This window comes from Urocitellus parryii, chromosome 1 (assembly GCF_045843805.1).
Source record: "Urocitellus parryii isolate mUroPar1 chromosome 1, mUroPar1.hap1, whole genome shotgun sequence".
Classification (NCBI taxonomy): domain Eukaryota; kingdom Metazoa; phylum Chordata; class Mammalia; order Rodentia; family Sciuridae; genus Urocitellus; species Urocitellus parryii.
In genome coordinates this window covers 17,824,833-17,850,670 of record NC_135531.1, presented here as the reverse complement: position 1 = coordinate 17,850,670, position 25,838 = coordinate 17,824,833, and the positions used below count along the sequence as shown (strand labels likewise).

Here is a 25,838-nt window from a genome sequence, read left to right as displayed (position 1 = left end):
AATAGTCCTCCATCTAAACAGAGCTGGTTTGTTATTCTAGCTCTCCAAGACAGGCTGTTTCCCTTCATTATAAGATGAAACAGAGAAGAAAGATGACACATTTAGAAACAAATGGGACTCTAAAGTTATTCTATATCCTTGACTCCTTCTTAAGTCTTCAAAATAAAATAGAAAGCTCTAAATGAGACTTTCTAAATCAATAAACTTGGCTTCCATTTGAGTGAAGCTACCTAACTTAGATTTTGGACTTAGTTCAAACTTCCCTGAAAAAATGTGGGGATTTCCCCCTTCCATGACACCAGAGTCAGATGACCAGAAGAGATTTTGGAGCTTGCAACATCTTCCTTGGTTTCTGAGAAGGCTCTGGGAGATGTATACCAGAAGACTGTGTGAGTCATCTTGGAATGTCTATGTCCTTTGCACTAATAAAAAGCCAGCTAAGGTTTGTTTAGCTCTTAAAGTGATTCATGGAAAATATTTAGTATTTGCACCCCAGAAAAGCTAGAATGGTGGACCATGGTCAACTTGGACATTGTAGGAACAAATCTGGCTGACATCTTTTTCTATCTGCTCATCCTTCTCACCAGTGCGACTGTACTGCTATCAGCAATGGTACTACTTGAATAATTCCAGGGTTCCGAAACAACATCATAATACAAGTTTGTCAGTCCCCCACCCCCAAGCATTCCTTCTATCCTAATTATATTGAGCAGGCAGGAACTGGCTTAGTTGGTCTCAAAATGCTGATAAAAGGATAATTTAAGTTAACAACTTAATAGAAGCCATTCCACAGATGGTTGCATCTGTTTTTAAAGTTTAGAGGAATGGAATAAACACCTAATACTGTCAGCCTCCATGTCTTCTGGTTTCCATCTTTGGGTTCAAAAATTGCAGAGTAAAAATATTCAGGGAAACATGGCATCTGTACTGAACATGTACAGACACTTTTTAAAATTATTATTCCCTCAACAATGCACTCAACAAATATTTATATAGCATTTACATTGTATTAGGTATAATAAATACTCCAGAGACAATTTAATATATAAAGGAAGATTGCATGGGCTATATGCAAATACTATCCTGTTTTTAGAGAATTGACTTAAGCATCCAAGGATTTTATTATACAAGGAGGGTCCTGGAACCAATCTCCTGTAAATACAGAAGGACAACTGTATACCAAGCATTTACAACATTTATCTTGAAAGCTCTATCAAACAGTGTCCCTATTTTATAAGCAATGAAATGGATGCAGCAACAAAACATACATCCCTAATAAGCTGACAAGTTCAAAACTGAGTATAATCTGTGCTCCCTTTTCTATTGTATGTTTTTCTTGTCCTTTTCCCCCCTTATTCCACCAGTTTTAACCTGTATTTTCAAAAACTCAAAAATCTCATTGACTTTAACATGCCAGTTAAATTTTCAGAAGGAATCACATAAAATGACAGAGGGGAGGAAATTAAGGAGACACAAGAACAAAGCCACATAAATATCTTTACTTAGGGCACCCAGTACTTTGCACAGGACAGAGGACATGTTTTCTTGTTCTTTGGAACATTATGTCTGCCTTAGCTGAATGCTGAATAGGATGTGTGAAATATTAACCTCTAAGACAGACCTCAGGTCCAAGAGGGCAGCAAACAGCCTTCACCACTATCTTTGCAGTAATCTTTTGAGAACAAGACACATTGCTTGAAATGGGGTGGCAAAGTTAGGCTATTTCTGACCCTTTCTGCAAAGCCTTCTTCCCTTAACCATTTGGATTCCTAAGTGTTTAGGAAGGTATTCTATCCTGCAAAGGTAAAATTGAGCAGAAATAAGATTTTTGCAGGCTATTAATCTGGGAAATGCTGAAAAGGAGCCATTGGAGTATATTATTGTAAGTGCTGACACTGCTCAGACACAGGGGCCTCAGTAACAGGGCATGCTTGTGTCAATTGGTTATACATGGTTATGAATTTACAGTGAGTATATATCATTGTTTTTAACTCTTGGAGTACATCCTGCAAGATTTATCATTTAAAACACTGAACCAAATTTTTTGCCTATTTTTAGAACGAAGTCAGACCAGAGTTGAGTTCCTCAGGTGGCTAATTTGGGGAAAGGGTGAGATAGCATAGCAGCTAAGAAGCTTGGGAGTCCCATCCTCCCAGGACTCACTATTGTCCAGCTCTGTGGCTTGAGGTGACTCACTCAAAGTTTATTTTTTCATCTTCTAAATGGAAATATAGCTTGCTGAGCTGTTAGGAAAAACCAATAGGAACTTAAATGGGGACTCCCATGCCTCATGTAGGAAGTACTTGATAAATGGCTGCTCTGGTTGAACCACGGGTAGGTTTCATGGAAGCTGGGCGTGTGTTTCACGGAAGCTGCACTGCATCCAACGTAGCTTTTCCACTTCAGGTGTTTAAACGCTTTCAGAACAAGAAACAATGAATAAATGGCTATTAAGTAGAAACACGGGGAGGAGTAGGACTTCGTTGATTTATCCAGTTGAAAAAGTGAGACGGTTTGCCAAAGTGAGAATCACCTTCTTCCCAACTCTGTGTTCAGTGCCTACAGAATGTAGATCCTGATGGGAACAGAACTTGGGGAACACCATCTTCTCTAAGTTACCTCTCAGAGGAGATTTCTGATGGACCTTACGTTAAACCCATGTCTACATCATTGTCAAGGAGACTTTAGATCACCCAAGAAACTTTTACTGGGAGTTATTAAAACACTGAAGTCCATGCACACCCAGACTAATTAAATCAGAATTTCTGGGGAAAGAAACATCATATATTTTAAATATTTCCATGTGATTCCTTTATACTGACAAGTTTAAACTCTCATGATCTATCACAACTCTTTGCTCCCTTAAGGAAATACCAAGTGGGTCAGACAATTATTGAGTTGAAAGAAATCTAGGGAATAATTTAGTCAAAAGATTAGGAGGGTTGAGGGGTGTAGCTCAGTGGTAGAACTCTTACCTAGAAAGCACAAGATCCTGGTTCAATGCCTAGCATAGCAAATAAACAAATTGATTAATATTAGGAAAGAAAAGATTAAGAAACTGAGGGTTAGAAAAAGTGTATGACTTGTCTAATTATTAAATAGTAGATTTAGTACCAGGAAATAGTTGTTACCAGGAAACATTTACATCTTAGAATGAGACTCTCCTGTTCTATTCTTGGATATTATATATGTTAGTTTTTAAAACTATTTTTAGGCAGACTGCACAAAGCCCAACATATGGAGGCTGAATACCTCTAGGTCTGGTAATGTAGTTCATTCATAGTTTTTGCATGAAGCCTTGGGTTTAATCCCCAGTACACCACACACACACACACACACACACACACACACACAGAAGAAGAAGAAGAAGAAAGAAAAATGCCCTCCATTTAGTAGCTGAAACACAAAAGAAGACAGCTTAGCAAGGTATTTTGAACATGGTATCTCATAAGTGTTTCCTGAACCAAAACAGAAGAGGGATTTTACATGGTCTAACCATATGTCATTAGACATACAAAAGTCTTGGTAGCATAGTTGGTCAAAGTGGCCCATTGGTTTAGCTGCTTTAGTTAGGTCTGAGATATAAATCTCAGATCAGAGAATTTAAATTTATTTCGGTACATTCTCTATTATTCAGTATTTAGACCCCCCACCCAGGATGATAGAAAGTCTAAGTTCTGGAATTGGCAACTTTCAATATCTTTGACTCATTATGACCTTTTTAAAATTAAGAATATCTCCTACTAGAACCTAAAGAATAGTCATTATCATGATGAGTGTTCAGAAGGAGCTGAATTTTACAGAGGCTTTAGGCACCCACATCAGGGTCTATCTCTGGATTAGGCAGTACACCCACTCACTGGGAATATCTGGCCAGAGTTCACAAGTTGAACTGAAGAATTAAGTTTATGATTAGTTCTCCAATTGTATTTTATTCAATTTTTTTTTTTTTTAGTAAAAGACTCTTGTTTGCATGCTTAATTCCACTTGAATGGAAAAAGGTAGTATAGTTTTTCTAATCAGAATAGGCTCTCACTTCCTAGCAGAGCTGAGTATAAGTTAATACACTTAAATGAATAAAAGCTGGGGTTGATTCTAGAATCCCTTTTTATATTCTCTGAGGTTCTAAGAAAGAGGGGAGGGTAAGTGTTGGCATATCCCTGGGGTCTTCCAATATTTGTGCATGGACACCTGAGCTTGTGGTTGAATTGACAGTAGAAAGTACACTCATCTTTTCTTGGATATCCCAACCACTCATTGTGGGAGAAGAAATTAAATTCCACCCAAGTTCTCAAGTATGAGATCCTGTAACAGAATAGGAAAACTGGAATCCAACTTTCTCCTTTAACTCACTTCTACAAAGAGAAGGAAGTGACGACATTGAAGTTTTGGCTTATGGGAACTGCAGAGGTTCAAACAATCACTCTTCTTTCGTTGCTTTATATTGCTGGTAGAGATCCCTGGGGCTATGCTCTGTCAGGGTTACCCTCACATAATGCACTATCTGGACATGGCTCAACTAGGCTATGGTACATTCTCTCTGCGTATCTCAGCTGAGCTGGATAGGATAATTGGGATGGAAAGGATAACAGGGGGTTTCTGCTCTAGTATAAAGTATACTCCAACACAGCTTTACCAGACCTTCGCACTTCAAGATTATGAGGCATTGACTTCCTTCATGATCTGGTATTTGTTCCTTTATATGCTATTGTCTCTTTTGTAGGAAGAGAGATTGTCAGGGTAATGAATGTATCATTGAACCCAAGGTCATGTTATGTACCATCTTGAGCTGAACATCTCATTAGCTCCTTCTTTTTCTATTTAGACAGATACCAACTCATTTATGGAACAGGACAATGAGTGATTCCCATTAATTCTGAGGAAAGACTATTAGGAACCCATTATTCTAAAAGAAATGATAATATGGCTTTTTGAAGGGTGAGATGGACTTGGCAAAGGCTTCCCTGCCCCATATTCTTTGAGATTTAGACCTCGTATGTGGCTGGGAACATGGTGAACAAGTTTGTATAGTGAGGCAAAGCATTTCTGGGAAATGGCCAATGGACTGAAGTGGTCTAACAGGGGGTGTGGTGGGTGGGGAGAGCCCTTATGGGTACAAGATGAGCAGTTTATAAACTACTAAAGACTGAACTCAAATGTCAGGGCTCTCACATAATCCAGACAAGAAGATACTTGGCACTTTCAGCCTGGTTCACTGACTAGTGGGTGGCATGTGTGAGCACACTGAAAGTCCTGCTTGACCCGAGGGCCTATGGGGACGTGATGGATCTCTGCTAAACCCTTCCTCCCACCTTCCATCACACCCTGAGACATTACCTACAGGGCCAACCATGAGCAACACCTGCCTTGGTCACCTTAATTCCTTCTTCATTGGATGAAATTCACCAGGTTTTTAGTGGAAGCTCAGTCAGCTGCACTAAGTGGCTATGATAATGCTGGAGACACCATGCCACCGTGACGCTGGCAGAAGGGTCCCCTCCAGAGTTTGTATGTCTAAATTTAAAATGGAGTAACCAGGAAAAAAAGAGGAAAAGATAAGGGAAGGGAGATTTAAAAAGCAAAAAGACTCATAGATTTAACTAGAGTAGGTGAATGGGATAAATCAATTTTAAAAAATTTAAAACTATATTCTGTATTATTAGATGACAAAGTATAATGTTATGCTTCATGATCTTTCCCTTCCACCCTACATCCAAGGGAAGAAAATGTCCTAAAAAATGAGAACAATTAACATGAAAAATTTTAGGGTTTTTCATATTTAAAACAGATTAAACTACTGACAGAGAAGTCTCCAGAATTTTTTTTATTACAGTGTTGTTGGGGCAGTGATTCAAGGATAACCATTGTGGAATAGATTAAAAAACCAGTAAACTCATGAACTTTACTTTATATTTATTATCTAAATGTACAATGGATATTATGTTTAATCCTTGCAGGGGAAAAACACTTTGTTAGTCATGGATCCATTTGATTACTAAGCCAACAGTCCAACATTATTTATACCTTTTCCAACAATCCCTCATGCCTTCTCTTCATACCGTTATGCAAATTGACCAGCAAGTATTTGTTTTTAAGGCTATCCATCCCAAGTTAGGTTAGATACATCTACCATAACAAACTCCTTTTCCTAGTTTCAAGGTAGTTTTTAAATGAAAGCATATAAAAATGGTAGGAATTTGATTCCTAGAATATCCAAGTTTTGCTTTTTGTTGCCATATGAAATCCTGATTTAAGTCCACATGGATGTGCTGTGTATTTAGCATATGGATCTCAAAATACAGTTGTTCATTCATCTGAGTCCCTCTTGACTTCACCTATGATGTGTATGCAACCAATCCTGAGAGTTCAACATGTTTTACTTTATACTCAAGTATCATTATAGCAGTCAATATGAAAGTCTATGAGATATGAGAAGAGTTTAAGAAAGCCTGTTACTTAGAAGCATCTGTGTTTTAAACATTAAGCTGTACACTAGTAGCATTATTTTATGATATATACCACACCAGGGCATGTTAAAAGCAGGCAGGTAATCTTAAACTTTTCCTCTTGCAAAAACCAGTGCAAGAAATACTGCCTGATATTTGGTTTCTTCTTTAATGGTGTGGCTGAATTATATACAATTCCAAAGTGGTTTCCCTTTCCAGGCAGAGCCCCACATTTATATAATCCTCAAAGGCTTTCCTTGAGTGTTGCTGTACCTTTATGCAACTCAAGTTTCAGAGACGTGCTGACTTTTGAAGAGTTTAAAGGAAGGAGAATCCAGCTGCCTTGTAACATCAGCACAGAAACGTCAAACTGGGATGTCTATAGTAAACGTATACATACAGGTGGGACTTAGGTTCTATTGCAGAAACATTTCTGCATATAGATCAAAACTCTGAAAAAAAAAAACCATTCTTGGATTTAAATAGACTAAACATAAGATCAGTTTAGGTTTTCTGGTTCTTATATGCCATCTCTAGATCTTAGGTGGCATTTTTGGTAGAATATGCCCTTTGTTTTGGTGTTCAATTACCCTTAGGGTTGGCTTTAACCTTCCATGAGCAACTTACCATTGGCTCACATCTCCATGTCTGATACAATCTATTCTAGTTAGACAAGATTTTGCAGCCAACAGGACATTTAGGTTTCATCTCCAAGAATATTGGTGGCTTTGCTAATTCCAATGTTAAATGATAATTTTAAAATCATTTACTTCTGTCTTGTGTACTCAGTATCTCAATTATCATTGTCAGGATGGCTCTTCATGATTTCACTGATTTGTTTTGGAGCAGGCATGGTTACTTTCAAATAAGATGAAAGAAAACAAAAACATTTAAAAATATCAAAGGTGATGGGAAAAGTGGTGTGTGCCTATAATACTAGATACTTGGAAAGCTGAGACAGGAGAATTATGTCAGCCCAGCAAAAGAAAATAAGATAAAATAAATTAAAAATAAAAACAATTAGGGACTATACACTTACTTAATGAATTTCAGGTTGACAAAGAATCAGAAACTCAATAACCAGCCCATTCTTCCCTTAATACCTATATTCTAGCACACTGGAAGAGTTTCTAGAATACTTCCAAAAAGCCAGGAGAACTCTTCAGGAAGAAATAAGAATACTAGTGTCATTTGCTTACTTCTTGATTCCTGTTCAAACGAGACAGGTGAACAGAATGGAAATCCCTAGATCATGTCATGTTGTATTATACAACTTATCTTGCTTCATGAGGTGAAATATTATCTTAGTCTTGAAAATTTAGAACAAAAGGTGAAAAATATTTTCCTGAAATGGCTAACTTAACTTTGTTGAAATCATGCTTAAAGTTATTGGAAAAAAAAATCTCTGAGAAACTGTTGCAGAGTACAAGATGGGCCAAGTTGGCAGAAATGTACAATCTCTAAGTTTGGAAGGGTAAATCAAGAAACCATGAAATTTCAGGACAGAGCCATCCCTGTGATCCTGAACAATGCTGCTAATCAAAAACAAACAAACAAACAAATAAACAAAAAACCTGAGGAGAGTTCATTTTCTACACCATCTTTGACAAATTGCCTAACTGACGTCTACAAGTAAAAGTAAACTGCATAGATGCAGCCTTTCAGAGAAGTGATACTTCTTAGGTAATGAATATACAGCTCACTGGCCTTCTTTCTTGGTTGTAAGACACAAGGAAAGACCTCAAGTATCACCTTGATCTCTATGAGTTTCAAAAAGTTTGTTTTAAAGAGCAACTTTGAAGATATTCTAATATGTCTATTCCATTGGATTCTTGAGCCACGCCTCTGCTAGTATTATAACTAGTAAGGGTTAAAGAAGGAAAACAAAGTTTGTACCAGCTATGTAAAAACAAAATTATTTAAGAAAACTATCCTGGTCATACCATTAGACAACATTTTCAAAGGCTCAAGATTTAAATGTTAATTTTATTTAATGCTTTTTCTGTTTTTAAGATAAGCTCCTAACGTGATATTTACCAATAACTTTGGGGACCCTAGAAAAACACTAACCCTTCCTTGTCCAACTTAATAGACTTCATATTTTTATATGGATATCATTCTATGAAATTGAAATAATTAGTGTATTTTAATATGAACTCATATCCATGCAATGCGTTATTCCTTATAAACATTTTATTGTTAACCTGAAAACTCAAGTTTGGGTATTTTAAAAGGTCATGCATAAACTAAACAAATCATCATATCCTGTGGCGTCACATGAGTTTCTACTTCCCAAAAGGCTTAATTTATTTGAAAGGATAATTTTATATGTTAAGTTTAGTTTTTCTGGTTTTCTAGACTATAGAGATTTATTTATTGGATCTACTATATCTGTGTATTTTAAAATGAGTTTTTCAAAATCATCCCCAGCTGCAGGTACTTTTTAAAGCAAATCTAACCCTGGGTCACCCTCTGTTCCTGCCATAATATATGAGTCTGATTTACATTAATAATAGATATTGTATTGTCTAACAGTGGGGTTTAACTCAAAACACTACAAGTTACACTGCAATTTCTAGTATTGGTTGAATATTTGCCCTTTTATCAGGTTATTATTTACAAAACTGCCTTGTGCTCAGGGACACGTGAATCATTTAAGGCTTCACTTTGGAGGAAGAGATTGGTCAAAAATTTGACTTACCACTGAAATACACTCCCAGAACAAGCACGTGGGATGAGGGATCTTCCTTCGAGAGGCCTGTTGAATACACACCATTCTTATCAGATTTCATTTCCTATTTTAGATGACTAATCATGTGGGCTCCACTCTGGTACATAGTTCTAGTGCAAGATGAATGGATAGGAATTGTTCCTTAATAAATGCCACTTTTCCAGGCTTCAAATGGACCTGTTGGAGCTTTATGAGACATTCTTATTTGTACCGAACCACAAAAAGTCTTCTGCTTAGACTACGCAGGAATGTCAACATCAGTGAGTCACTATAAAGGAAGCTTCCTTGGTTCATAAAAAAATGTAATATTTGATCAAGATGTTTCATTAGCTTTTGTGTTCTTTCGGAGCAGTCTCCTCGATTCTCTGAATCACTACGTGACTTGTGCAAGATCTTTTACCTGCTAAGCAAATGACAATTCAATACTTAAGGAAAACATGGATGGGCATAAATGATTAGTCAGGGGCTCTATTTGTAGCTTTCTGACCCCTGTTATGATTGTTAAATAAGAGTAAATTGAGTCAGTTCTGGAAGCATTAGGCAAATTCACTCCGAGGTGGCATATGCTATTTGCTACTCCTATTATGTAGGCATTTTAGCATCAAAGAATGCAATTAGATCATTTGTTTCCTTAGCTGAACTCTATAGCCCTATGCAAAGGCAAGTCTTTGAAAGCCCCTATTAAGTTCCTAATCCAATCTTTATTAAAAATACTCAATATTGTAGACAAGGAGGTTAAGACAAATCCTCAAGAAGTAGTGATCATACTCTTCCACACCCCAAAGAAACCTTATAGTGCAGCAAAATCTGAAGTCAGGAAAGCACTTCCAATGCTGTGTTAACTATGATGTCTTCCTTAACTAACCAACTGTAGAAACATGTAAACAATTAGTTCCACCAAGGAAACCAGCATGAGAAATAACACCAAAAAGGTTTCTTTGTCCTTCCAAAACAAGCAAAATTTCGCTTTTAGGGCTAAGAACAGACATGGATATGAGGACAGTCTCTTTCTCAGTCAGTCTCTCCAGTGTTGAAACTCCCTACCTAAATTCCAATTTATACTCTCATCTAAGAAACTCCCTCTGTGGGGAACAAAAATAATTGCCACCCCTGTTAACTCTAGACTATGTCCCTGATTTCATATTTGTGCCTTGTCTGTCTATACAGTTGGTGAATAATTACCTACCCTAGATTTTGCTCTGAGGCCATGACTATTTAGAAAAGTAAAAAGGCCTTCAAATATGTCCTTTTTTGCTTGGAGTACATGGGATCTGATTCCTGCTTAAAGTCATTACTATTTAGAAATTGTAAATAAAGTTTGTCCCTAAATGCTAGTGATCCTTAACACTGTTCACGTTATTAGTCTTCATTTCTACTATGTGCCAGGCATTCCTTTAGAGCTTGGGATATGTCTGTAAGCAAAATAAAGATCTATTCCCTTACAAGGTTTATACCCCAGCAAAGAGAAAAACATAAATGTATGACAGGCTTTCTGAAGACCATCAATTCTATGGGCAGGGGGCATGGGGAAGAGCAGAGTCAGGTTATTTGGGAGTGTAGGGTTGGGGATGGATTGAGCAAGTTCCTTAGAAAACAGGAAAATTGTAGTTTTAAAATTTAAATGTATTGAATATTTATTATATACCAGGCCTGATGCTAAGACTCATTTGATTCTCTGGGGAAGGTACTGTTATTCCTGTTTGACTTGAGGAGCTAAAACACAGGTGTTAAGCAACCCTCTAAATTCTCTAACTCCTATGCCTTAACCTTTTCAGAACAATATAAGCAAAAGAGAGAACTAAGCTGGTTCTTCAAAGATAGGTTGAATTTCATTAGCCAGAAAATGCATGCGGGAAAGAGGAGTTAAGAGCAATGGGTAAAGGATATTCAAGGAAGGGAGCTAAGACACAGGGCCCTGGGGTTATGCTGGGGAAAGGTTGAAAGGTGGGTCAGGTTGGATTAGGGTGGGTTTACAGCACTCTATTTTGTCTAGACATTACTGAGAAGACTTTGAGGTTTTGAGTGATGGTGTGGAGGTTAGAGTGATGACAAATCTGAGTTCAAGGAGGCATCAAAGAGTCAAATGGCTTTGTAGTATAATAGTTGCATGGACTTGCCACTTTGAGTGATCAACACTGCCGGCTTCTTTTATTTAAACACTTGGCTAAGCTTGCGGAAACAAAGGCTTTTAATTGAAAGGTTAAGGTCTAACAATCTGAAATGTCAGATTCAAGGTTATCAAGCTATGATGGTTGGTGACCCTCAAACTTCAAATAAGCAAGTATCCTAAAAGATGGTTTAAAAAAGCCAAAGGCTATTATATTTCCCTTCATTCTGAGATCCACTTCAAAACAAAAGGACTCCCCTAATCTCAGTTTTATAAAGATTTTTTATGAGTAAAATGATATTTTCACACATCACCACCTTCAAAACAAAAACAAAAAGCATCTTTTGTTAAAGGGCAGCTATTGACTAAAATAGCCACATTATTGTAGCTCCTTGTTTGAAGCAGAATATACAGCATTTCACATTTTACGTCTCTTATATAACTATTGAAAGTCTGAAAGAAGCTGGGTGCAGTGGCACATGCCTGCAATCCCAGCTCCTGGGGTGGCTGAGACAGGAAGGACCACAATTTCAAGGCCAGCTTCAGCAACTTAGTATGATCCTGTTTCAAAATAAAAGATAAAAATCTAAGCTAGAGTTGTGGCTCAGTGGTAGAGCACTTGCCTTGCATGTGTGAGGCACTGGGTTGGATCCTCAGCAACACATAAAAATAAATAAAAGTATAGTGTCCATCTACAACTAAAAAAAAAAAAACATTTAAAATAAAATAAAAAAGGCTGGGGGTGAAGCTCCATGGCTACAGTGCCTCTGGGTTCAATCTCGTGTCTCTCTCTCTCTCTCACACACACACACACACACACACACACACACACACACACACACGCGAGCCTAGAAAGATCATGACCAAGGAAATGCTGATTAGGAAGAGTGACAAATCCATGCTTCTTATATTTGGAATAGGTGACATTAGGGTGACACGTGCCTTTCTTTAATTTTTCAAATTAAATTCCTTATAGACATATTCATTTGTCAAATAGCAGTATTTAAAAGGTAGTTAGGGTAGGGGTGCAGCTCAGTGCTAGAGCCTGGTATGTTTGAGGCCCTGGGCTCAATCCACAATTATATATATAAAATATATATATTTTTAAAAAGAGATGAATCTATAGTCTATATTCTAAGCTTCAGTCGCTTTTGAATTCATGAAATTCAAAAGCTAAGAGAAACTACAAAGAGAACAGGAGCACATTGAAAGGATATAGAACTCTCCTGTCATCCGCCCCCATAATGCCATCTCAGACATTGTTAACTGATACATACCTATCCAGCACTGTTGGTGAAAGACCCTGATAAGTTAAAAATCCAACAGTAGGTTTTGAATCAAGTGATGATTAGATTTTGAAAAAGCTCTTTGATGTTAGGATTTTGAAGTTGGCCAAGATATGGTCTCACACTGGCTGTCACCCAGCATTCTTGGACATACTGAGGACTATGTGGACAATAAAGAGTTGGCGATTTAATGTCCCTATTTTAAATAGCCTAACATATATCACATCTTAACCCACCACACAGCTTTACAGGCAAATTAAAAAATCAGTTTTCTTTGACTTGGGCTGAAATTGTCAAAGCAATTAATTATCCAGTACTGAGCCAAATGCCTCATTTATTTCTGAATTTTTATTAGTCATTTAACAAACTGATTGATAGACACTTTTAAAGACAGAAACAGAGGAAGAATAAAAAGCAGTCCTTGAATGAAATATCACTGCAATTATTAGCCAAGTGATTATACCCACCAGGTTGGAAGGTATATGAGTAATGAATACGCCATTGGTAGAAGTTAAATGAAATGGAAAGACCACAGCATCTGGAGAATTTCAGAGAATTCAGAATTTCTGCCTTTCCCCAGCCCTGAATAGATATAAAATAGAACAACATATAGATATTGCTTTTTCTAAATGGACTCAAAGTTAAAAATGGAGGGGAGGGGTCTCAGAAATGTTTTACTTATACCAACAGATGACAAGCCAAGCCGAAGTTTTCCATTTTGCTCACTTAATGATAACTTTGAGTTGATATCATAAATGAGAGTGGCTTGAGTTACCATTCACCTGGTTATCTTGTTGTTGCTTATTGGACACCTACTATGTACAAAGTCTCATTTTATGCTATGTATACAGTAACAGAGTAGGCAAGGTTTCTCCTCTCAGGGGGCTTATCGTATAGGCAGCAGAGAAAGAAAAAATAAGGGGTGGTTACAGCTGATGCTAAGTATTTGGGAGGAAATGTTTCTGATTAGAGTAGAAAGCTTCCTTGCCATCAGTCATGTATAGAAAGAGAAAGCCAAATTAGCACTACTTCAGTGGATTCTATATAAATTGCTTTCTTACTGAAATCAACCTTAGAAAGATACCACATTTGTCTAAAGGGCTAATTATCCTTTTCAACAGTTTTTAAATCATGATATATACTTAAAACATTAATTAGATGGGGGATATTTGTGTTTTATGTTTGTAAGCCTCCCACAATCATCTTGTACTATAGAGGAGCATTTTCATGACAGTGCCAGGGAGAGGGAAGAGCTGTCAAACACAGATGGTTGTTAAAGAGTACGGCTGAGGCCAGGCGTGGGGGTACAGATGTATGATCCCAATGACACGGAGGTTGAGGCAGGAGGATCACAAGTTTGAGGCCAGCCGCGCAGCAACTTAGTCAGAGGCTGTCTCAAAATAAAAATGAATAAATAAAATAAAATAAAATAAAAAGGGCCAAGGCTCTAACTCAGAGGCAGAGCATCCCTGGGTTCAATCCCAGGTACCCCTCAAATAAATAAATAAATGGAAAAGAAAAAAAAAAAAGAGTTTCAATGATGTTTCCTGCAAAGTAGCTTTGAAATACAAAGTTCTGAATCAAAACTATCTTCTTAATCTCCAGAAGGAAACAGCATGCTCATTTGGTGTTTAGTTTTGCCACTGTGGAAATGCAGGCAATTCGGAGGTGAGGCAAAATTCTGTATGTGAGAGCCACACATATGTTGTGGCGCTCTTAATCACCAGATCTAAGAATACAAGTGTGTCAGATCAAGCCAAGCTACTGAATCTCAGATTTAAGTGAAACAATATTACAGAAATGCAACCAGGAGTCCCCACAGCTGGAGTTAGTTAAAGAGCACTAACCTAGTTATAGGAGCACTACCAAGGGAATACTAGGTAGCACTTTGCTATGTCAGACTTCATAAAAAAACATGGTCTAGGTTAGCACCCCAAATGGTAACTTCCACAAATTTTTGCTGCATGAAGCTTTGAAGACCAGGTTTTAATGCAACCAGGGCTGCATTCATTATTTTTATGAAAATGTTCTTGTATAGAAAGCTGAATATTTGCTTTGCTCTATACTAACTGGGAACAGACTTGCAGAACTTATTTTGTACACAGTAATATTGTCTGTAGCTCAGCATGAAGCTGAGATTTTATCTTAGGTTGTTCACATGTCTTCTGAATCTGGAAAACCTCTAACTCTGCTTTCATAATTACCATTTATTTTCATACTTCTCTTCCTCCCCATTATATATTATTTTTTACTGAGTTCCAATATCTCCCCCCAACCTTGCTTTATTGCCTCAAAGTTCCCCTGTCCAAAAAGCTGTAACACTTTGTATCACATGCACTATTCTTCGTGATTACCAGACTCACATTACAGTGTATTTTGATCATTTCCACACGTACAGCATAGGTGTTCCTTACTATATTTAAAATACTTGAAGTCAAGGAATCTTTCTTTCATCTTCCCAAAAAGGTTCCAATTGAGAATCTAAATTGTAGGAAACTCTAGTTGTACCTGATCCACCTTTATGGCTTAGTTTTTTAGACTGGCCTCAGCTTTCCTGATTTTTTATTAATCAGATACCAGGATTTGATTCCTCCACTCATACTCAAGCAGAGATTCAAGTCCTTCCTACTCAGACTGCAGAGGGTACATCTACACTAGCACCTGCTCACCAGCCACACTTATCCCTTCTGTTTCCAGTGAACAGACCTGGATGCACCTTGCCTTCTGAGGTTGCCTCCTCAGCCTGTAATACTGACTGCCTTCACCTACTTAAATCTGTCATTTGAAGTCCACTTGAGATGAGTGGTCTCCACTGGCCTCTCACCAGCTGTACATTTTTCCACATTAGCCATGACCTAGTATTGCCCTCTGATTCATGTAGAACTGCTTCCCTCAACTCAGAAAAGCTTTTGAAGTCAGAGAAATATTTGTACTACTTCTCTAAATGCTACACTGCCTGGTAAAGAGTACTGCAATTGAAGACATTAAGAATAATACACATTTCCCTTCTGCTCCTTAAATTAAATCATGCAGCCTGGCGCAGTGGCGCACACTGATTATTCCAGTGACTCGGGAGTTTGAGGCAGGAGGTTCTCAAGCTCAAGGCCATTCTGGGCACTTAGCAAGACTCCAAATCAAAACAACAACAAAAATAAATAAATAAAAAGGACTGGGGGCTCTAGTTCAGTGGTAGACTAGCCCTGGGTTCAATCCCTAGTACCAAAAAAAAAAAAAAAAAAAAGATAAACGAAGTTAAGCAAATATTTTCTTTCCAGATTTTTCAGTGAAAAGCAGATTTTTCTTCCACTACTAAGCCATCTCCATTCACTCATCCTGCCAGCCTAACGGGGTTAACTTATCCGAGTCAGCATGTTGTTTTCCTCCTTAAGTGAGGCTACCTGCTTGGCAAATAAGATCTAAGTTCTTGCCCTGACTTCCATGGCTTAATGTAACTCATCTCTCCCTTCTAAAGGGTAACACTTCTCAGCTCTCTACCACCTATACTGTCCCAGAGCTCTCTGGGCACAGCTACACTAGCCCAGCTGTGGGATTTGATCACGTGTTTCCTCCTATGATTCACCCTACCTTTGACTTCCACTGTTCCTTTAAGGTCAACTCCATTATCACAGCAGTGACTTAATTGTGATAAAATCACCTGTCAGTTGAGTAGTTGTCATTTTCTCTAAATTTCTCGTAGGCAGTGACTGACATATGTTTGCTAGCAGAGAGGAGGTAAATACACATATCAAATTTTCAATTACAACTACTTTTTAATCATCGGGCACTTTAGATAGCTAGATAAATCAGAAATACCTCCCAAAATAAATTATTAGACAGGTAAGCCAGCAGTTCTGCATCAAGATTTCCTTCAGAAGGCAACTTGGGCATTGAATAAAATTAGTCATCATTTCAATTCAAGCTATATGTGTGCTTCCTGAAGAGCTTCACCAGGAGTTCAACCTTGGTAGAAATCAATATTGAACCTCCTTATTATCAACCAACTATTGATTTAAGAGCCTGTTTTATTAACATTATATACAACCAAAAATAAAAACAAATAACTAGCAACAAAATCCAGTGTTGAGGTTACTGAAGCACATTTGAGGCTTTCCTTTAAAAGACAGATATTTGGACACCTCCTGTGTAAAATCATTGCCTTTACTGCTCTTCTGACCAAGAGGACAATTACATGCTTCCCTGATGGATTAACACTGCATCTCAAAGTCAAACTAGTTCAGCCTTCTTCGGATGACTATTGCAGCCCTCTCGTATATGCTCACACACATTTGGCTTATTTCTATTGCATTTAAGAATAAGAAAAAAAGCACTTGAGCATCTGAATTACATATTAGAGAAGATTAGAACAGATTTGGTCCCCCTCCTAAGACACATGAAATATGAAAAAAAAAAATTGGTGAACTGCTTAGAACAGAGGGCAGCTGTGTTTAACATATTCTCAAGAAACGAATTATTCTTTCACTTTCCAGTTTTTCAGGTGTGGATTAACTCTAGAAGTTAAGAGGACTCAATGGTCCTGCTCAGATTAAAGTGGTACCTTAAAAGTCAGCATTTGTGGACTAGAGGTGCAGCTCAGAAGTGGAGCACTGGCTTAGCATCTGCGAGGTCCTGGGTTCAATCCCACCCCCACCCCCACCCCCACACAATGTTAACATTTGTGCATTCCCTATTGGTTTACCAAGCACTGCTACATTTTCTTGCTTGACCCCCTCCCATTTAATGATTTCAAGATATAAAGGAAAGCCTAAATATATTCATCTCTAGAATTTAGCTTGTTTAAAACTCACCAAAAATAAGCACAAAATGGTTTTCCAAATATCCGCTTAGTGATTGCACCGAGCACTGTAGCTCAGAACAGGTATTTGACTGAAACGGCAGCCATTCTGAGGCAGTTTTGTTTTGTTTTCCCTTGAATTTTAATTTTGAGGCAACTCATTTTAGGATGGGGAAAAATGAAACTCAGATGTTCCATGTCTTGTCTTATATAGCCAAGCTGGCTTGTGGACACAGTCATTTGTAGCTCAGAGCCCAAACGCTTAACCACTAACCTATGCCTCTCCTCAAAGCCAGAGCTCCAATTTGCTACTCCTGGATCACAGCCTGTGTTTTTCAGTCTGAGGTGTGATCTCTGCTAAGCATCAGCCTCCGAGTAACACCAGTCATCCTTAGGACTGTTTTGCAAGGTGGGTGTGGCAACCAGGGGTCAGCAACACTTGGAAGCATGCCTGAGAAACGGCAGGGCTCTCATTCCAATGCAGGTCTGCTTACCTCTAGATTCTGTGTGCATTGTCTTCAATAGAGTTTCTTCTCAATTTCTACTCATTAGAATTTTTTTTTTCATTGCCAACCTAGTATTATATTTCATATATAGGATCTTCCTAAACATTCTGATGAACATCAAGGTTCAATTCAAAAGACCTGTGCCTGAATCCTGGCTCTACCACCTGATGATGTACAACCCCCTGGCAAGCTGATAGCTACTGATCATACTGGAGTGAAGAAATGGAGACATCTTTTCTCTCACAAGCTATTTAAAATCAAAGCCAAATTGGAGAATGGAACTGTGCTTCATAGGACATAAAGCTCTATAAAAATTAAGTGAAGTTGATTCATTTATGGGGAAGCCTTTATCTTACTTCTGGATATGGCATGGAAAACAAAATAAAGGGCTTTATGGGCTAGAGAAAACCATCTGGTTCAAGGGAACTGATTTTGTTTACTGTACTCTTTTTCAAAAAGAAGTAATTGGGATAGTCTCTTAATAAATGGAGATTAATTGTACTTTTAAAAAATACTCGGTGGAGGAGAAAGAATTGAGAGGTGAGGTGATAAGATAAAGCTAAAGAGTTCATTGATTTTCCTAGGATCAAGAAAGTAGTCTTTGGAATACTGGGGAAAATGTCCAAGGTCTGTGCTTTTTCCTCTTTCTACATTCTAAGATTTAGTTAAATTGAATTATGTTTAAATAATTTTGCTTATTTATTTTCATGGCTGCAGGAAACCAAATACTTTGTTACACTTTTCACTGAACAACTGAATCATAAAACAAATGAATGATAAAAGTTACTCTTAGATCACATTTTTTTTGTTTTGTTTTGTTTTTGGTACTGGGGATTGAGCTCAGGGGCATTCAATCGCTGAGCCACATCCTCAGCCCTGGTTTGTATTTTATTTAGAGATAGTATCTCACTGAGTTGCTTAGTGCCTAGCTTTTGTTGAGGTTGGCTTTGAACTCACAATCCTCCTGCCTCAGCCTCTGGCCACTGGGATGACAGGCGTGTGCCACCACACCTGGCTCACGTTTTTATAGAGCTTTATCTCTTAGGACTTACTTGTAATACAGCTGGATGGGCCCTTCTGGTAGTTTTTGGTTCAAGAGAGCTGGGATAGGGCCCACACTCTGAAAACCACTGTCTCAAATGTGTTTTCTCTAGTTGTAAAATACACATAGGCTTCCTGAGAACCCAATCTTGAATTTTGTTACATGTGAATTTAAGTATGGCAGTTCATCTGTCACATCAGGATATAAGTCTGTTTTGGACACTTTGCATCATGTTGCTAGGAAAAAAATATAAGTAGCTTTTTTTTTTTAACCAAGAGAAAATGTTAAACAATATATCCATCACCCAAATTTATTCCAAATTGAAGAGTACTTTTTATTCATTTATTTTTCTGCAGCAATGGGCATCAAACCCAGGGTCTTACGTATGTTAGGCAAATATTCTGTCTTTGAGCCCTGGAACAGTATTTCTCCAACTTTCTAGAATTGTTACTTCCTATTTTACTGATTCCCTTTACTCTGTGGTTACCTGAAAAGCTAAGTGGCACTCATCATACATTCTGCTTCCTGGTAACTTCCCTACAATTGAACACTCAGTCACCCTACCCCAGTTACTCAGAATTCTTACCAGCTTGCGTCAGAGAAAGGTCACTTGCCCTGAGCTAGCTTGTAAGTTAGGCCAAGAGAACAATTACCAGGCTACTTTTATACCGAGGCAATAACTGATGTTCCTGAAAATTTATAAGCCTTTATGTTTTGCTTTCTAGTTGATATACAAACTAGTAAAGATTAGGAAGTTAAGTGCTGGGATTAAAATAAGTTTGAGGGGTGGGGGGGAAAGCAATATGAGTAGAGAAGAGATTCTACTTCACTTAGTAACTTCCATTTTTAGATCAGGAAGTAATTTGTTCATATTCTGCTTGCCCTGGAGAGGCAGGCTTCCTTCCAGGGTAGAAGAAGGATGCGGGAAGGGGAGTAACCATGGCAACCTGCCCAGCTATGTGGGCAAGTAGAGTATGGGGCCCCGCATACACTGGGAAGAATTTTCATTTCCAGCCAAGTCACTCGGTTTAATTCTGGTGGTCCCTCCCTGCCCACTTCCTTCTAGAATGCTGACTTCAGGGGGAAGCCTTACTTCTTCTCTGCAGGGAGTCGGAGAGAGTGTGGGGAAGACTCCAATGAGACTAGAGGTCATTCTGACCAAACCAAACTGCAGGCTTCCAGGCTGAGAACAGAGAGTAACTCCCTGTCTGTTCTAGCGTGAACACAAGCAAACACACCGGCTTTGTTAATATTAAGTGCTTGAATGATTAACATTTTCAGGTAAGTGGGTGGTATCCAATTTTAATAAAGAAATTCTCCATTTGCCTTCAATTTTCACAAAGACACAAATTTCAATTGCTTGGGGGACAGAAAGAAATATTTCTAAAGCAGATTGAATAATGTATTCTAAGTATGTTAGATGAACTTGTCTTCCAACAACCCCAGGTAAGTATATCATTCTTCCTCAGATAAAGGAGTGTAAGTACAAAAAGGTTATGCACAATGTGCCTAAGGTCATTTACTAGCAGTTGTACAGATAGTAGTTGAACCTATGGAAAAAATACTCCAGAACTCATGTTTTCAACCACCAGCCAATTGTGCTAGGAAGAAGGCAATAGATAGCATGTGAATGCTTGGTCACTGTGTCCCCATCCAATATCAATTCCCTCATCAGGAATTTGCATGCATTTTTGTCTCTGAGATGAGACTTGGTAGCCTGCTTTCCCTGATTTACGTGATCAATCCAGCCAGGACACCTTATCATGATTTAGGTTTCCCTTAAACACAGGTATCCGATGCCAAAGCTATTTCATCTAAATGTGACTTGGCCATCCTCTGTGCAATTCAGTGGCACTGCTTCAACTTTAGAATTACACAGCAGCTCCAGAAAAAAATTTTAAAAACCACATCCTGTTCCTCAGGTGTTTCATATTGCCAACCTGGCTCCCATTCTGGGTCTCTCTGAAGGGTAGAGAACTTTACATGTTCCGTCAGTTACCTAACTCTCCCTGGTCAGTCACCTTTCAAAGGAGGCATGAGTTCTGGATGAGCACTAAGGCAACTTAAAGAGCTCCCTCTTCAGTAGCCATCCCATGTATTTCAGCATCTTGCCTGTCTTTATGAAAAGTAATAATAGATTCTCCAAGTTGAGAGAATGAGGAAAGGAAAGACACAATGCCTTCAAAACTAGTAGGTTGAAGTATTGGTTGTAGCAATCTTAGGTTTATGGGCTTAGGAGGACAGATAAGAAATGAAGCAACAGGTTTTAAATGTTCCACCATAAATCCATGTCTCCACAAAGCCTCCTGCTGGCCACAAGCCATTCAGCAAAGCATATGTTTTCCTGTTTTCTCAATCTTCAGATAATTGAGGCATGGCTCAGCAGGCCAACAAATACCACACCGAGCGGCTGGTCAGAAGCTTCCAGAGGTCCCTGTACCATCATCATGCCAACAAGTGTCTTAAAAGCAATAAATATCTTTTAACCCAAACAACATGACTGAAATCCATTCCAAACTGTGGAGTTGGACAACAAAATAGGTCTAAAGTTAGGAATTTGGATTTTTGGTTTAATCTAAAAAACTATAAAAAGTCTTTAGTAGAAATGCAAACTCTGAATTTTGTCCCTCACAAATCAGGCAAGGCTTTTCAATGGCAGCCATATTATATCTTCAGGTGAAGATCAATCCTGTTGTGCCAAAGACCATCAGAATGGCAGAGATAAGCATGAGACCTCAAAGTTGGGAGACATTTCTCTACCATTTTCTTTCTCTAATCATGCATCAAAATGTAAGAGGGTATATAGGCTTGGGGCATTCAGCTCCTGGGGCAGTCATTGATACAAAGAAATAGAACTGGGAGTAGAAAGATTAGGAAGTCCGTCACCAACCATGGGAAAAAGAATCCGGTTGGCGTTGGCAGGAAACTCATGAAGCATGTGGAAGCAGTGGCTCCCTGAATACACATTGGGAGAAACCACCAGGCTTCTTCCACGCTTCCTCTAGGACTCTGGTCATGTTGCAGTCATTGATTTTTCCCAGACACCCAGCAGTTCACCAAAAGAGGTCTTTCCTCAAAGATGAAGGATTGCTCGCATCTCAAATACTCCGAGTTCTCAAGGCAATAAACTTACAGTGTCATTGAGGCCTATCTTCTTTCAGTAAAGAAATTGATAAAAGCTGGGGTGGGTGGGGCACCTAGCCCAGAGAAGGGCACCAGCAAGAAGAGAGCCTGGTGACAAGCCATTTGTTAGCTTGGAGGCTTTACCATCCCCACCTAGTTCCTCCTTCCCCAGAAGCCACTAGTTGCTGCTGTATGGGGAGTCAACCTCAAGATCTTCAGGGAGATCCATAATATGTTCCATCAAAGCCATTCCAGGAACCTTATCGGACATCTCAAAGACATTTTTGTAGCTGCCTGCTTTCCTGCCATTACTTCTGTTTGAATTACGTCTTACCTCCTTCTCCTCCATTCTCCTACTTTGCCTGATCAGGGCCAGAAATTTTTTCATTAAGTCACTTTATAGAGCAATAGCAACATTTACTATTCATGGGGCCGCCCCTCCATAATTTTTAAGTCTTTCCATGTGTCTGGAAGCTTGTTTCTGCTCTTCTCGTTTTACAGTGTGGCTCTCTTCCTTCCAAACACAAGCTAAAAAGAAAGAGGAAAAGCTGGGTGGGGGGGGGGGGGAGGCCGGGGAGGGGGTTTGCTGTGGGGTGGAGATAACATCCAGATTCTTTAAGTGTTTTTAATCCAGTTAAATTTCCCTTTGGACTCAAACAGCTCCCTGCTGAAACTGACTGTGGACCTCAATTCCAGCCTAAGAATGAAGTCAAGAAGGAAACACGGCAGAAACAAATAACAGAGTCAGCTCTATGCTATGAAAACCGCTATGTTGACTGGGGCTCCAAGGTTTTAACCCATTCATTTTTTTCTCCCCCTTTTCTCCCCCCTTTCCTTAATCTTTCCAACCAGTGTATAGCAGTGGAGCAAGCACCATTTAAAAGCTTCGGGATTTAAAACAAGTTTGTTAAGTCCCTTGGGCACATACTTTCTTAGGAATGCTGGTGCAAGATAAAGTTCACATTTTAATGCCATATGTTGTCAGTCACCGGGGGAAAAAGCTCCTTATAGGCACAAACCAGGTCCTGAGCCTTTGTCATAAGGCAAAAATAAACACCCTTGGAGGAGTTAATTAGGCGGTCAGCAGCCACACCAGCGTCCTACCAGGGCTGCCCGCAGAGCTTTTAAACAAGCACACACCACACACACCACACACACACACACACACACACACACACACATACACAAAAGGAGGCGCTTGTTAAATGTCATGACGATGGGCAATCTGGAGTCCGACCCCAAAGGTAAATGCATTCTGTGAAAGCATTCCACAGATGTCAGGCCCCCCAAACGCTCGCTCCCCCAAGTACACTCATCTCTAAGATTCCCCGCAGCCCAAAGTCTGCACCCGAGGCGGGGGAGCCAAGGAGAGAAGGAGATCGAGATCGGAAAAAGAGTAATAATAATAATGGAGGCAAAGGAAAAAGGGATCCCAAAGCTACTCACCGACTAGCTAGCGCCGCTGCGAAGCTTGGAGCATGACTTCCCCGCGCCGCGCCGCGCCGCGCCGAGCCTGCAGGCAGCAGCGCAGCCGACCCGGTGGGCTCCGCTTAAATAGCCGCCGCCGGGAGCCTGGAGCCGCGCGGCCACTCCCGGCGAGAGATATGGTTCTAATCAGATGCTGGCAGCTGAGGACTCCCCAGGAATGTGCCGGGATGTTTTTGCTGCCTGGGCTGGGTAACTCCCCCTCAACGTGTCGGCCGAGTCTTCCAAACTTAACTGTTTATTAACTCGCGCCGCAGCCGCGCCGAGCACCGGCGGCCAGCCCCGCCAGCTGGGGGCGATCGCCGGAGCCCGAGCCCAAAGTCAGGACTCCCAGACCCCGGCGGGCGGGCTGGGGGAGGGTGCAAATAAGGACAGGAAAGGGAAACGCTGCAGGAAAGGGGTGGGATCCACGCAGATAGATTTCACAAATCCCTTCTTTGGAGCGAGGTGGCCTGCGAAGCCATCCTAACCTTGGGGGCCCTTTGAACCAAGAGCTGCCTTTACTCCCGACTTTCCTGGAAAGGGGCTGTGGGTCCCGGGCAAGGAACTGCTATTTCTAAAGTCGAAAGTGCCATCGCCTCCTTGAAAGAAATCTAGGTCTCTCATTGCAGACCTGGATGCGTTTAAAATTTGGAGGGAGATCTATGCATATGTAAAACACTGTGTTTACCTATGAAATATCATCTTGCCTATAGAGATACGACGTAACCTATTTAAATAAGCTATATTTCTAATACAGACATTGTATATTGGCTTCCTTTGCCGTGCATCTACATCCATAGACTCGGAACAAGACTTGATCAGCACTGATTTTCAGTATTTCCTTTCCCTCCATGAAAAGCGCGAGATGTCAGAAAGAATGTTTCAAAATTCCATCTCTGTCAGCAGAAGGCACTGCAAGGCGTATCTCAGTGCAGGTTTACAAGCTAGGAATTCATTTTCTCTGTTATTTTAAAATCAGGAACAATTGTAGAATCGCCACAGAAGTTTTATTGCTTTTTAAGAATTATGAAATTATTCTTATAAAAGGCATGTTTTCCTCCCCCCCCCCATCCAAAGTCGGAGGTAGAGTGTACTAAATATGAAAATGCCAAATTGTGACTTGGAAGGGAGGGGTTATTGATTTTATGGAGTAAGTAACACAATGGATTTGCATTTTCCCGCTGGAACCTGAAGGTTCAACTTGGGCTTATGGGACACCAAGGATGTATTTTGTGGTCTTTGCCTATCCCGGACTGCAAAGCCACTGTGTAATTTGGGGTAACTCGAAGTGAGTGGCAGTCCTTGCTTGCAAGTAGGTCAGGCTTGGAACATACAGTGTGCAGAAGAGATTGAGGGGCATCACGAAGCACAACTAGCCAAGAATACTTCCTTTCTTAGCCTCTACTCTTTCTGTTATGGGTCTTATCACCCCTACCTGGGCATGCAAAGGCAGGGGGAATGGTGCTAAATTTGCAATATTTCTCTGAGGTAATTTACTATTATTTTTTGAATGCCTTTGTGTGAATGACAAGAGGTATATAAAATTTAGCCCCTTAAAAGTAATTATAACATTTAGGCAAAGAACTTGAATTTTGATGCCTCTGAAAACATGATTCATTCTTTCTAAAATCTAAAAGTTCAGAGGAATGGTTTCACTTCTGAAAGCTAAGCAACTGGGGGGTAAAAGCATCTGATTTCAGGCAAATAAGGGTTTTGACAATGCAGAAGAAATAGGTCTCTTTGACCTTCAATATGTAATATTTTCTCAACTCAGCTGGAGTTATATCTCAGTGGTTGAAAAATTGCCTAGCATGCCCAAGGCTCTGAATTCCATCCCCAACACTGAAAAGAAAAGGAAAAAAAGTGTACACCCAAATCTAATTTTTTAAAATTCTACGACTCTTACTAAGAAGTGTTAACATCAGCATCACAGAAGACAGAAATAAGAGAAAGAAAGAAAAAGAGAAAAAAGAAATATCAACTTATGTTGTTTACTATACCCTACCAAATGGTAGATTTGCATTAGAAGCCAGAGAAAGAAAATTATTTCATTTGCTGTGAACTCTAGTTTGAAGAGAAGATTTTGGTGAAAACAGTTCATATGTGAGCCGTGGGATCACACATACAGCTTAAAATGGACACCTCTTGTTTTACACAGAAATCCTGAGTCGACAATGAGGAATTCTGGTTTGAAGAGTATTTTTATATCTCTAGGGTGCTGATATTGCTTCTGGAAGTAATCCAATGTCCTGCTCACATTAAGAAAAATAAAAAAGGTGTGTGTGTGGGGGGGGGATGAAAGTAAATTTAACTCGTTTTATCCCAGGAAATGCTGTTT

The 25,838-nt window shown here is 39.3% G+C and overlaps 1 protein-coding gene across 5 annotated transcripts in view; it reads right to left on the bottom strand.

Moving 5' to 3' along the window:
- The window catches only part of Dab2 (DAB adaptor protein 2), a 51,431-nt gene extending 27,593 nt beyond the window's left edge, over nucleotides 1-23,838 (bottom strand). For 4 of the 5 annotated variants that reach the window (XM_077795484.1, XM_077795490.1, XM_077795489.1 and 1 more), the window contains exon 1: nucleotides 23,480-23,838. The gene's annotated coding sequence lies outside the window, so the exon portion shown is untranslated. Of the gene's footprint in view, nucleotides 1-9,147; nucleotides 9,205-23,479 lie in introns of all 5 variants that reach the window. The other variant, XM_077795486.1, reaches the window with a different exon arrangement.
- Nucleotides 23,839-25,838: the final 2,000 nt, after the last annotated feature.